Genomic DNA, 14,913 nt, shown 5'->3' on the forward strand with positions numbered 1-14,913 from the left:
ATATACAGTGTTGTCACTGGGAATTTTTCAGATGTCTGGAAGCCAGGCAAAAATATTTGCATAGACGAGGGAATGATTCCATTCAGAGGAAAAGTGCACTTCAAAGTGTACAATCCAGACAAGCCAGATAAGTATGGTGTAAAGTCATATCAGTTGTGTGACTCAAGTAATGGCTATTGTTGTAGGTTTGAAATTTACACTGGTGTAAACCAAGAACCACCCAGTGCTAAAGGCAAAACATATGACTTAGTCATGAGGCTTATGCAACCTTATTTGAAAGTGGGTAGGTGTTTGTATGTTGACAACTACTACACATCACCTACTTTATTTGCTGAGCTCTATAGGCAGAACACTGGGGCCTGTGGAACAGCCCGCTACAGGAAAGGTATTCCCCAGGAATTTAAAAGGGCACAAGTGAAAAAAAAGGTGACAAGTTTGTTATGAACAATGGAACTTTGCTGGCAGTTAAATTTAAGGACCACAGAGTTTTCCAGATGCTGTCATCTGTTCACTCCATTGCAGATGTAGAAGTTGGCCGAAATCACCCTGGAACTGGGCGCCCAATCGCTAAACCCGAGATTGTACATGACTACAACAAGTCCATGGGGGCAGTTGACAGGTGTGATCAGATGGTGGCCTATTCCTGCTTCAGGCAACGCACCATGAAATGGTGGAAGAAAGTGTTCTTCCACCTGTTTTACTTAAGCATCCTGAATGCTTACATCCTCTACAAGCAAAGAACCCAGTCACCTGTGCTGCAAAGGACCTTTCAAAGGGAGCTTGTGAAGGAGCTTGTTAGGAATTCTGGCATCTCCCATTCTTTCACTCTAAGAGGCCGCCCAAGGAGGTCAGCCGAAGGCTTAACCTGCCCTCAAGTTGGAGGTCACTTCCTAGAGAAAATACTGGGTACTGGGAAGAAGTCCAACATCACCTGGGTATGTGTGGTTTGCTTTCCTGCCCAAAAGAAGATTCTGAAAAGGACAGGAGATAAAAAGAAGAGGCCAGGGAAGGAGTCTAGCTTTCAGTGCAGTGTCTGTAAAGTAGCACTCTGTATGCAAGATTACTTCCAGTTGTACCACACTGTTGAGGACTATGTTGTTGCCTACATTTGAAGACATGATGCTAATAATGACAATGTGGATGCTGAAACCAATTGATTAACTGATCATAGCCATTATTCATCTTTTTTTTGGGTTTTGTTTGGTTTTGAAGTCAATTCAAACACAGAAATAGATAAATTTAGACCAATTAGACCCATACAACTGAGCTGACTGTTTTGATCTAATTACATAACAATGTAAATAAATTCCTAATTTGATTATGTGTTGACTGGACAAATATGCAATTTTGCTACTATTTTGAGAAAAAAAATGCTCTCACAGTCACAGGAATTGTTTTATCAAGTTGGTGGACTAGGGCTTAACTCTGGTTGCCATTTTAGGCTTGTACAGATAATTTTTGGAAGAAATTAATATGATGTGTTATTTGTTAATGTATAACTTTTGTCAAAAACATGATTTCATAGCTAAATTTTAAAAGCAACTTAGGTTCAAAGTTTATTATAATAGATTAAAAAAACATTAATAATTCATAAGCCCATTAACCTATCAAATGGTAGATAATACATCATGTGCAGTGACTTTATATCGATAAACCTCATTCTTATTAGTATGCGGTGTTATATCAGATATAAAGACACTGCACGTGACTTATGAATATTAATTAATTATCAACACAGAAACTGACACAACAAATGGTGGGAACATATTTAATGTTCTTTCAACAAATTTCACGCAGTAAATTTACTTTTGCACCAAATTAATAGTACAGTTGTGAAATACACATCTGGAAAAATTCCGGTATTTTTAGGCTTCCGGCATTTTTAGGCTTCCGAAAAGCTCTGGAACAGGACGCCATGTCCTCTTCGGTTAGTAGAAGAAAAGTACAAAACACGTGTGAGATTTGATTTTCTTGCACACTAATTAAATCCCTAATGTTTTTCTCGTATGCTAATTTCTAACGTTCACAAAAGCATAATTGTTATGAACTCTCTTGACACACGCTTTTCCAAGAATGTTTTTTGAAGCCGTTCAAAAAACTCGCAGCACGTGTTTTATCGGGTCAAAAACCACTCGGCTACGCCTCGTGGTTTTAAACCCGATAAAACACTCCTGCTCGTTTTTTAAACATTACATAATCAGAAAGGAAATTTATTAAGCTTTAATTTGATATATAGGTTGTTGGGATTTGATGAAAAGTAAAGCTTTCAATGCTGTTGAAAGGATCAACTGTTGTTTATGAGTGCGTTTCTAAAAATAAAGTCAGTTTAAGGGATTGTAACCTGAACTCAAAGTCAGCATGCTAAGGGTTAATAACTGACAATAATTAGCGTTTTGCATTTCTCTCCTGCTTCCCACCCTCTTAGGACTCCCGCTTCCCGCCCTTTCTTCTCCCGCCTCCCGAACCCTTCCCGCCCCCTGTTCTCCTGGGCTCCCGCCCCCCTTTCCCCTCCCCTCCCTTCCCACTATTCACGGTAAATTGACTATAATAAGAAAAGTTGATTGCACCTGTGTCTCCAGAGAGGTCCAAAATGTTGACCTATCTTATTTGCCAAAGTGTGCACCGTTTAGTTTTATATAAAATAAGAACATGTTTCAAATGTTAGGCTAAAGAGGTTCTTGTACAGAGGGGGTCTAATTAGCAAATTTCAGGTTCTTTAAAAGTAGGTTCTTACTTGTGGGTTTTTACTGTAAACCTACTCAAGTGTCTGCAACAATTACAAGCGTCTTATTAAATCTTCTTTTCAGCACCGTAAAATCAGTGGCCATTTAACATGAAAGGTCTATTTGAAGCTCCAGAATTTTCCTCCCCGCTCCTTTCAAATTTCTAACATTTTATTTTTTGTGGTTCTTGGTATATCTTGCACCGCATTGCAGACTACACTAAACTCAAAGCGGATTCTGCTCAGCAATATCTTGCAAAAGACGCTGAAAACATCCATTTGGGTGAGTATCACCATACCATCTCCTCCAAATAAATTTATGAAGGTATTCTATCAGGAAGTTAGGGTTTGTATTACCCTTCATTTTTTTTAACTTTTCTTTTGCTGTCGACCAATTGCTTTCCGCGTGTTGCGTGTGTACCCCAGTGACCGGATCGACGAAATGCAAGGAATGATTGACTGTTCTATGATTCAAACCCAGTTGTCTCTGTATCTGGTGATATGCTGCCCACTGGTCGGTGTGCAAAATTGAACCGGGTTGTACTTGGCGTTGTATAATGCCCAAAAGAGTGGCCGCATTACGTCGCCTTACAAGCTGTAGGTATGGGCGGGCTGGCACGTACTGTGTATCGAACAAGCCAAGTACCCATTTCTCTCTTCCAGGGCGGCGTCCTCTATGAAACTGCGAAAGAAGTACAGTCCCATATGATCGACCAAGATTTTTGGTAATGCACCACTTAACGACACCAGACAAGTGAATAGTGCTTTTTTGAGGGAGCTATCAAATAATAGTGAACCGTACTGTTAAGAAGAAAGTACCGGACTGGCGTGTCGTGCAATTAGCGTGCGCGCTGAGACATTTAATGTTAATCAGTTCGTAAGCAAGTTACGCGTAAGATTTCTCGCGTGTGTGTTTTTAACAAAAAAACTCTTTAGGTATTTAATTGATAAAGATAAACTAAGGATCTAGGAACTGCTAATTAACCCCCCCCCCCCCCCACCCAACGACCAACACCCCTCTTTTGAGAAAAAAAGCCGTTCTGAGGAAATGATAGAAACATAGATAAAGTTTTCAATCAATTTTTAAATGAGCTGAACTTCCCTTAATCGCTTAGTATTTAAGTTAAAATTTTAGGAAATCTATCCAGGATAGTTATGATAATGCACTCAATGTTACATACTTAATTTGTCCGGGATGTATGTCTTACAGGACTTATCCAACCTGTCCTTTGTAATCTCTTTAGAAAACAAGAACGTGTAAGGTGCCCGTTCTGAGGAAATGATAGAAACATATATAAAGTTTTCAATCAATTTTTAAATGAACTGAACTTCTCCTAATCGCTTAGTATATCAGTTAAAATTTTAGGAAATCTATCCAGGATAATTTTGACAATGCATACATACATACTTAATTTGTCCGGGATATATGTCTAACAGGACTTATCCAACCTGTCCTTTTTAAAGTCCAGTTCAAATCATCACTGACATCCACTGAAGGCCTCAGTCTCAACGATTCGGCGGTAGCTGAGCGAGATTCCTCTAGTGCGAGCTTTGATCACTAATCAGTCAACTGTGTTAATGTAATGAAAAAACTCCAACCTTGAAGGGCAGCTCGGCTGAATAACGCTATAGTAGTTATTCTTCTTTATAAATATAGTCGTCGCTCAAAACTTGGCAATCAATTAATACATATATCATTCTTTGTTTCGTTCAGTATATATACCGATAACAACCCATAATTCCCTAATTCGTTCTGACGAAGGCTAAGGTAAACGCTCAAAACGTCAGCTCTCGAATTCTTGTACCGTGGTCAATTTACCACGCGAACTTGGTTGCTAAACCCAAAGTTTTTTCTGTGCAAAAGTATTACATCTCTTTGTGTCTTGTTCTGCGATGAAATTTTCAACCGAAACGGCACCCACAAATCTTTCCGGCTTGAATTGAAACTGAACGCAGCTTGCCAGTTTTCGCGCCGAGAATGACGTAGTTTCCCCGTACGTGCGATCACTAATCATCGTCCCTCCAATCAGACGCCGCGAACCATGTTTTTCTACTCTGAAATTTCATCGCTCGCGTCGCTTATTCGCTGTGACTTTAAAATGAACGATTATTTTTATCACTCTCATTTCGGGAATAAGTCTCAGCACTTAAATAAAAACAGATTATTGATCACGAGTTACCATTAGATTCTCAGTTTTCACGAAAATTTACTCATGATTCACGAATCACAGTCCGCAAAACAAGAAGTTCACGGATCTTTCTCGAAAGTCCCGCAAACTTTCCGGGTCCGAAAAGCCATTTCAAAAACTGCGATCCGCTTATTCTAGAAAGCTGGCCTTTGACTATGATTTCAAGATATGAAAGGGCAAACTTGTTGCAAAATTTCACTCCTAGAAACGTCTTCGTCTTTGAGATACGTAGGAAATTACAGCATCCGAAATAGACCCAGAAAGTTTCGGGAGTTTCGAGAAACGGGCCTCAGGTGAGGCTATCAATTCACGAATCACAGCTAAAATTGAACTCTTTTCACGAATCACGAGCTTTTTCCCTCTCAAATCAGGCGTCTCGAATAACCCTGTACCACCCTGTTCAAAGTAACTTTTGCTCTTGCAGGAAATCTACGAAATAGCTTACTCCACCGAGCACTAACTAGCTCACGGCGTATTAGACAAGATAACTGCCGTTTGAGGAGGGATATTGCTGAGACTGAAAATGACTTGCTACACCGATACATCATCGATAGACGACCGACATGCTGCCGACAGCCGACCATTAGGTAGCTATCGATATGTCGACCGAGTGATCACCGCTAGTATCGATCGACACTCGATGGAGTGTCTGCGAAAAGTAGGATTCTATTCACCGACTATCGACCGACACTCGACCGACATATCGACCGAATGTCGATCGACAGGTCGATCGAGTGTCAACCATACTCGATCGATATGTCGGTCGAGTGTCGATCGCTGGTATCGATCGACACTCGACCGCGGGTGCCTTTAGTACATATGATCCCATTATTTTCGTTGTACAATTTCCTCGCTGACACGGTCTGAACCTAAAGGTTTTCCGAAGGAGGCTGTACACCAAATCGTTTATCGTTATTTTCTTTCAAGTGTGTTTTTTTATGTGACTTTCGAAATACCTGAAGTTTATTTGTAGTTCGGTATTTTCTAGACCTTGTTAGAAATTCCTCTGCACCTTTTATTTTAGTTTTTACGGTGGTGATTCGTTACAATAGATTATAAACTCTTGCAGCTCTTGTTCTTGATTTACTTTGGTTCGAATCAGTAAACATCAGTTCTGGTAACGTCTTTGAAGTCACCTATTTGCTTTCTAACCTTTTAATAAAAGGCCTCTCTAACCTCTAACTTCGTTGCTCATACCCTATTATTTCTCAAGCTTGAAACTTTATGGTCGTCTATTAAGGCGTTTAACAGGGAAACAGTTGGATTAACGACTTAAAAATCGTGCTTGAAGAAGTGCAGGCTGCATCCCTTTGCCTCATCAACATACGGATACAAAACCTCTAAAAGCAACGATTATTCGTATCCAGTTGACAATACTGCCACTTAATCGTTCTTTACATATAAAGCCTCCTAACAAACTACTTGTTTAACCTTTTAAATCAATGTCTTTATTATATCTCTCAGTTAGTAAGTGCGCTAGGATTAGTCCGTATTTCACTGTACGGCCCACTAACTTCAAAATTTTGCTTTGATCGCCAAAATGTCTCTTGAAGTCAAATTTGAAAAACTTTTTAAGGAAAAGTGCGTAGACGAAGAAAACGAACAAAACTCATAAGCAAATATCTCAGTCTTTCGACTTGGTTTCTTAGAGATTTTGAAGGAAGACAGGCGACGAAAGGGAGAAAGACGAGCACCACGAAGACTGCACTCGATTCGAGAACCAGATGATTTCATCGCTGCCGAAGGTCGTCAGACATTATGAAAAACACGAAATACGAGTGGAAAAAGTTTGAAGGGTTTTACGAATAGTAGGTCGATGGAAATTTTAATGTGATGAACATACCTGCTGCTGCTCTCAACAAGCTCCTTGGCAAATTCTTTAAAGATGTCCGCAAGCAAAAATGGCGGCGAGTACGAGCCATGTAGTGTCTCAAGCTTTCAAAAAAGTATACTCGAGTCATCTCCGTCTAGCTCGTACTTCTCCGCTTGCCGCTTCTCTTCCACAAAAAGCTCCACTAGGCTCCGAAGCTATGCCACATCCTTCTGTCTTCGCGTCAACAAACATCCGCTCAATTTCCGTGAAAGCTTCCATGAAAACACCGCAAAACACCAAAAATTAGGTACTAATTGTTGAAGTAAAAATTTGTAACTGTGGCAAGATAAAAATCATTTCCGGTCGAAGGGCTGGAGTCACCAAACTAACATTTCCTCTTTCCTCGTTCCCTCTCATCCATAAGGAGTCACATCGTAGAGTTTTTTTTATGGAGATTGTCTTCCCTCACGTCGAATTTGGTGCCCGAGACTCAATATTCGTCAAAAGTGTAATTAAATTTACCGAACAAAAATATTTCTCACTTTCATCATCTAAATTAAACCGGCTGGGCCACATAGCAACTACTGACAGTAAAAATAAAAATTACATACTACAATAAGTGTACTATAGAATAAAACATTAACAATACAAATTGACATGCTCTTATTCAAGGCAGAAGTGCACTGGAACGGGAGCTCTTTTAAAAGCGTATTGAATCCCCGATCCATCTTCTTCTGATTGATATGGTCCGTCCTTGTGTTGACTCCTGTGACCCCAAATTTCGCCTTAAAATAAACGGAGAGACACTTTGACCTTGCACTTTTCTGGCCGCTGAGTCTCGATGAATAATTAGAACGGAAACCACAAGATTACTAACTTATCCAAGGTTCACTTCTGTCTTGGCTTAGAAGTTTTTTAACAGATCGGTACCAGCGAGTTGCCCTGCAAAGGTGTTATTCATCTTGGACTTCTGTTTAGTCTGACGTACCTCAGGAAACTGGGTTGGGTCCCATTTTATTTCTCGTTTACATTAATGACATTTCAAGAAATATTACATCACAAACCAAGCTCTTTGCAGATGACATAAAAGTGTATTGAGTGCTGAAATGTAGAGGGACCTTACCCGATTGCAGTCCTGAGGCAATGATTGGCAACTGCGGTTTAAAGCAAACAAATGCGGGGTAATGCGCATTTCGGAAAAGAATGATAATTCGGAGCCTGAATTACGTTCTATATGGGAACCAGATGAAAGCTATATCTAACGTTAAGGATCTTGGAATTCACATCACATCAAATCTATCATGGAGCCTGTAAACCAACAAATGTGCAAACAAGGCAAACAGCGTGCTCAGATTTATAAGTCTAACAGTGGGCCCCAGGAACCCTGAATTGTTCTCGAAACTGTACAAGGGTTTAGTACGTCCAATACTCGAGTATTGCTATCTAGTGTGGCCTCCACACCTCAAATAGGATTCGGCTATTTTAGAGAAAGAACAACGTAGAGCATGTAGATTTACCCTCAGAAACATTGGCCGAGATACGTCGTGTGAAGAGCGCTTTAAGTTCCTTAAATGGCCAACTCTACATCAGAGAAGATTATTTTCTTCGCTTACCGAGTGCTACAAGACGGTTCACAGTCTAAAAGGGCTACATCCATTTGAGTATTTTACGCTTGCACGTGATTTTAAACCGTTGAGAGCCAACTATCGCCATAAACTTAAACCATTGCCCACGAGGCTAAATAGTTTTAAGTATTCTTTCTTTGTAAATATAGTCAATCAATGGAATAATTTACCTAAAGACGTTGTTGCGGAGGCACAAACTCTGAACATTTTCAAGAACAGACTCAGATGCCATATTACTAATGTTTTAGAGAATTTGGAACTATTTCATTAGGAATTTAATTCTGAAGTAAATTTGCGTTTTTGGTTATTTTACGAGACAAACTTGAAAGGTATAACCTATTTTGTCTCCTTTTCACCTTTCATTTAAATTTGAGTTGTGAATAAACAGTTATGTTATTTAGATTTCTGACGGGAGATCCTTTCTGTTTGATTGGGGAGCATTTTATTTACAAAATGACGTAAAAGTATTCTATGAAAAAATAAAACCAAAAAGAAACTGTCGAATCTATTCTCTTTTTCAATTCCTTCAATTGCAGCTATACAGTGAAAAACTAATGAATCATTCCACTTTTAAACCTATTCTTGATTCTAACACCAGCATGGGATACTTCCTTGGATAATTGGCTGTTTAATGCCTGTGGCAACTTGAGTGGCAACGTCAAAAAGCATATTAGAAGGTAGGAGTCGTTAAAATGGCCGTGCCTTAACATGCATCACGAACAAGCAAGACGAACACCTCAGATTTATTTTTACCGACACAATTTGGCAATTTCTTGAAACAAAAATCAACTGTCCATATCCCTGTGCTAAATTATTAATTGCAACAGTTGTCTGTCCTTCTGTTGATATTCAAAGCTATTTCCTTTGCAACCTGGGGGAAAGCACCCTTTCTACCATTTTCATGATGTGAACTTTTCCCCGCCTTAACATTTCCCTATTTTACGAGGAAACTAGAGTTTGCTCTTGAAGTGTGTTTCGTAGTCTTTATCTATCTCACTTTGTTTGGAAAGGGTGCATAATTACAGCTAAGGACTGTAGTCTACTTCATGGCCCTATAAATAACAATTTACAAACCACACAACTATGAAAATAATAAAATTTCAATTGATTAAATAACTAAATATTCTATAAATTCCCAAGCTGTAAGGCGCGGACTTCCCTTAAATTTATTCACGGTAGAAAAGTAGACTAAATCATAAACATTGTTCCACCGTTTAACAATATTACAAAATATAACATTCGCTTCATATTATTGGTATATACAAGCAGAAGGCGACAGGATTACTTAGACAGCAAGGTAATAACGGTATTAACGGTAATAACGGTTTTCTTTAAAGATGCCACCTAGTAGACCTACATTACAGCTTCCCCAAACAAAACCACACAACTCAAGAATAGGTTTAATACTAGCATTAAATTGAACGAAACGATACTTAAATAGCAAGAAATTTTAAACTTTGCTGCGTGCATTTTGACTGACACCAGAAAGTACGATCCTATTTCTCCGATAGTGCATGAATTGGGCTCGCTAACTGTACAGTAACAGTTGCGCTTGCGCGACACTACCATGATTTACAAATTATTGATAAATACTACACGTTTAACGCCACAAAATGAATGCACATTGATACTATTAGCCAGATAGAAGTATATTTAGATGTAAAGGTGAGTAGATGTGTAGATGTGATTCGACTGAAAATTAATAATTAATATAAATATATAAGTACAACTTGTACTCATACTGAGTATAACAACAACAAGAATAACAACAAAGCTATATGAAAGAGAAACGAAAGTCCTTTAACCTTTGGTTTTTTCGCAATAAAAAGCTTGCTTAATTCAACTCAACAGATATCGAGTTGAACACGCAGGGAGAAATTCCATATCTACGCGTGCCTATTTATTATTCTTACGTGCAAGAGAGCTCTTCATTACATCTGACATAAATGTATCCAACTAAAACGGGACATTAAACGGGACATTAAATGTGCAGTTGTGGATACGAATTTATCATCTCCCGTGGATAATGTCTCTCACGAGTGAGTGAAGCGAACATGTGATAGATCTTATCAACATTCGAGGTAAAATTCGCATTTCCTAGCAGTGTGTTATATCCTTTATATACTCGAATATGTTTAACCCATTTGGTTTACCGGTGGTTGAAGAGAGTTCAATTTCAGGCCCAACTATAAATGACCCAAGCTTTCCATCTTTGATTTCATCTTTCAGTGGTTTGTAAGGGTCATTGACAGATTTTCCAAACTTCAGCTCTACTATGGCAACAACACTGCCAGCTCTATTTAAAGAAATAAAACACGCTGATAAAAGCTGTTTGTATAATATCAAACGGTTGGCACATTTTCATCTTTTCCATGAACATCATTCTATTGAAGATCGATTTTTCAAAATTAACCACGATATATATATATATATATATATATATATATATATATATATATATATATATACGGTATATCTCAAAATACTTGTAAACACGTCGATAAACTGTAAACCGTTAAAGTTTACTACATCCTGTAATATTAAAGGATTACAAGATGCAAAGCGACTGCTCCAAGACAATTAAAATATGTAAACACCGAGCGTTCTTAGTTTGACATTTACCTAAATTCAAAAAGACTTACTGTGTACAGCTGTTTTCCAAGATTTTGGGTGTAAACTGAAGAAATCTTAAATGCAAGAGCAAGAGTTATCTTTAACTCTAAAAACGCTAAAATTCAGAATTCAAATGTTCACGCAAAGCAAAAAACCATGCTCTAATCCAATCGTCTGAGACAATAATTTTTTACTCGCAGCCCTAAACCTTACAGAACACTTCTCTCACTTGATGAGTTAAATTTACACATATATAATGTGTAACCAATCCACTTCTCCAAGCCATCGTTGTAACTTATCCATTGCTATTAAGATATGATCTCTAAACCTATTTGGGAGTATCCTAAATAAAAAACATCGTTTCTGCATTTTTGGTTCACTACCTAATGTAAGAAATCCAAAAAAATCGAACTTTTTAAACTTAAAAGTTCGGTTACCTCGAAAAAAAAAGTATCGAGTACACAAGCTTCCCTAGGTTTGCCAGGTTCATTATGACATCTTAAAAATACGCAAATTCTTTTTGCAGGGAATTTTACGCTCAAACATCAAAGAATGGTGAACATATTAAATAAAAAGGTTTCTTGCCCTAAAGTGGTCACCTGATGTACTTGCGAAATGCTGCAGCATACTTACATCTGATGTCAATTTTGCCTGCAGTCTTTTGAACTCAACTGACTCTTTGTTATTCAAGGCTGACTTCCAGGTTTCACTCTGTAATGTTAATTTAACGATCCTAATTTTACAATCATTAACTACAGTGCGACAAAATAAAAAAAAATTAGAAATTAGCACACATTCCACCTTTTTGTCAATAAACACTCAATAATGACCATTGCTGATATCAAGCTAAGAACAGAGACGTCTTTACATCAATAGCAATTCCATGATCTTTTACTGTTCCGTTGAATATTCAACTTCTTGGAAAACTTTAAAAATACTTTCTTCCAAGAGCGTGATCCCTTTACTGATACAATCAGTTGCCCCAACGACATGGTTATCTTCACGCACTTTTACAAATAGTATGTTTCACGAGTTGGAGAACGTTTTAAGAAAAAAAAATGTTTTTACAATCTTTGTGTTTCTGTATTTTCTTCTGAGGCAAAAGGTTTTGAATCAGACTCGTTTGGCAACCAAACTGTTCCAACCAGCCATTGAAACAAAGCGCGGGAAAAAATATTCCCAGAATTTTCAAGACTTTATTCTTGAGTGATAAGAGAAAGGTAATTATCGCGTGCAAAACCTTTTCTTAACACAAAAATTTCTGAGCAATACTTGGCGCTCACATTAACAAATCAAACTTGAACCTTATGAAGGTCAGTGCACCGCCGACAAAAACGCATTCACAAAGACATCCACCCACAGGTACCGGTATCTGTATCAAACTCACGTGTTACAAATGTAAACGAAGTCTGAACTATAATGAGATCAGATTACGGGAACAGAAAGGGAAAACTACTTTTCTATAATGTGCTGGAAAAATTGAACCATCAATCAAAATGCAATTGTGCCTGTCTCAATTTAAAGCATGATCAATTTTCAAAGGCATTGATGTAATCAGAGAAACAGCCTTGATAATACAGGAAAGACTGCTTATATCTTATGTCAACTATGCTGACACTTGCGGCATCATCTCCATATCCATTACTAGCTGTACATCTGTATGATCCTACATCCTCCCTCTTCACTTTCATCAAATGAAAGTGATATCCTATCACATTAAACTTGTCCACGGGAATACCATCTTTCGCCCAAGTTATATTTGGTAGAGGCTCACCGGACGCATTACAGGTCAGAGCGTGGTTTTTTCCAAGAGTAAGCAAAGGCTTTGGTTGTGGCGGTTCAGTAATTTCTGGAGGCACTGGGAAATAACGATTTGAGATAAAGTCAATGTGTATGATTGTGCGATTTTATCACAATTATCGCATTGTAATTACCTCTCCAAAGGTAATGTTGAGAGAAAGTTGTGAAATAGTGGGGAGACAAAGATCAGCCACATAATAACAACTGATGAAAATATAATAATGGTAACATTCATAGTCATCACAAATAATACATACATACATGTCTTAGGTTGCTCAGTGAGAGACGCATGCGTCTTTGTGGATAGTGCGCTGGACTCAGTATCAAGGGGTCCACGCTTAAGCTCTAAAGTATTGTGCACTTGAGCGAAGAGTGTACATCGGTGCCATCAAACTTTCATGACATAATACTGGGGGTAGCATTCATTGTGGGCCTATTTTGATGCACGTTGGGGTCCTAGTACTGTTCATGCGACTTCATTCTTATATGCGTCTCTTTTCGTAATGCGTTTTCTGACGATCTCAATGGTCAGAAGGAGCATCGCACGGCGAGATTTTCATCATATTACTTCGTAACAAAACTTGTCGCACTTTGTAATAAACTAGGTATAAACGGTCGGAGGGCGAGAAGACTCCGTAACAGCCATTATCTTTGTCAATAATGACAATTATTATATCTCCCGCAGCGCCCGTGGGCAATATAGTGCGAATTCTGTGTTCTGATTGGTTTCCCGAGCGGGCAAGATAAGCTTTGATCCCGCGCAAGAAAAACGTTGCGTAGAGCGGACTTACAAAGTTCGTAATTTGTGAACGATGTAGCAATGGAGTCGCAAAGCGCGACAGAAGACAGTCAAAACAAAGAAAACGTAAACGGCTCTGGTTTATTGTGTTACAAACACAGTTGCATTGGCTTTCCGTTCCGACTCTCGGCGAAATCTCGTTGCTATGTAAGAAATCCTTAATTGACCAAGATTGTTTATACTAAAGTTCGGATATAACGCGAGCGAGCCGGCAAGTAGCAACAGAAGAAACAAATAAACGTTTGCAAACACGCCAAGTGCTGTAATTGACGTTATTGTAACGTGAGGAAAGAAGAAAATTTCCAAAGAGGAAACAAAATGGACTGTCCGAGTTTTGAGGGTTTTCACACTCAGTTTGATTGTAAGCTTACGTGCTGCAATAAAAATCAAACACAGCTAACACTTGTATAGTATATCATAAGTTTCGTGTTCAAAAACAAAATAAAATAAAGCAGGAATGAGAAAAAAAGATATCCAAACCAGCATTACTGTTTAAAATTTATACTTATTAAGGATGTTAGGGCGACTATATTGATGCTGTGGTCCATCGCGGCTAGCTCATCATGGTGATGAGTCATCGCCGTGAAGCAAGCCTCAGAAATTACATCGTCCGCTTTTTTAAGTGAACTAAGAACTTGCTCTGTTATCCTTGCAGTGCGTTGAGTGGGAGGCCACATCAGTCACTGCAGCCTAGTTTTACGGTGCTGTCACCCCGAGCAATCTTCATGTTCCTGTGAATTCGACTAGCGTTTATTCATAAAACAAACGCCTTGAACAAAAGCAAAATGTGTTGAATTCGACCTGCCGAACTATTTCAGATTGTGTATTTTTCCAGTTTGTGAACTTTAATGCGTTGACATTTTTGACAGCTTTAGTTTTTTTCAACATATCAGATTATTTGAACCATTCTAGCAAACTTTTTGATTGGATTATTTAAGCGGGTTTTAGGAGAGTATAAAATATGCTGACAACACTTTTGTTCGCTTTGAAAATTATATGTTTTGAAAACAGAAAGAAATGCGAGGGGAATTTGACGGATTATTTATTATAAAACAAGTAAAGAATCCCTCAAAAGGTAGGGAGAAACATTCGATTACGTCTCGTGTTTCCCCCTACACTTCTTTCGTGCTCTAGCCTCTTCCCGAGTACTTTATAACAGAACAGAACAAAGGCCTTTTTATTTGTTACTCGGTCAAGATGGCTGGATATTAGCCTCGTTCCTTTTATTTTTTTTTTTTCTACGATTTTATGGACCTCAAAATGAATTCAGCCAATATCCTTGCACTGCGTTTATCACCCACCCGTATACCCGTACCGCGCTATCGGTGCAGTGCTCTTCCAACTTAGCGAAC

This window comes from Pocillopora damicornis, chromosome 6 (genome assembly GCF_964200805.1).
Source record: "Pocillopora damicornis chromosome 6, jaPocDami1.2, whole genome shotgun sequence".
Taxonomy (NCBI): Eukaryota; Metazoa; Cnidaria; class Anthozoa; order Scleractinia; family Pocilloporidae; genus Pocillopora; species Pocillopora damicornis.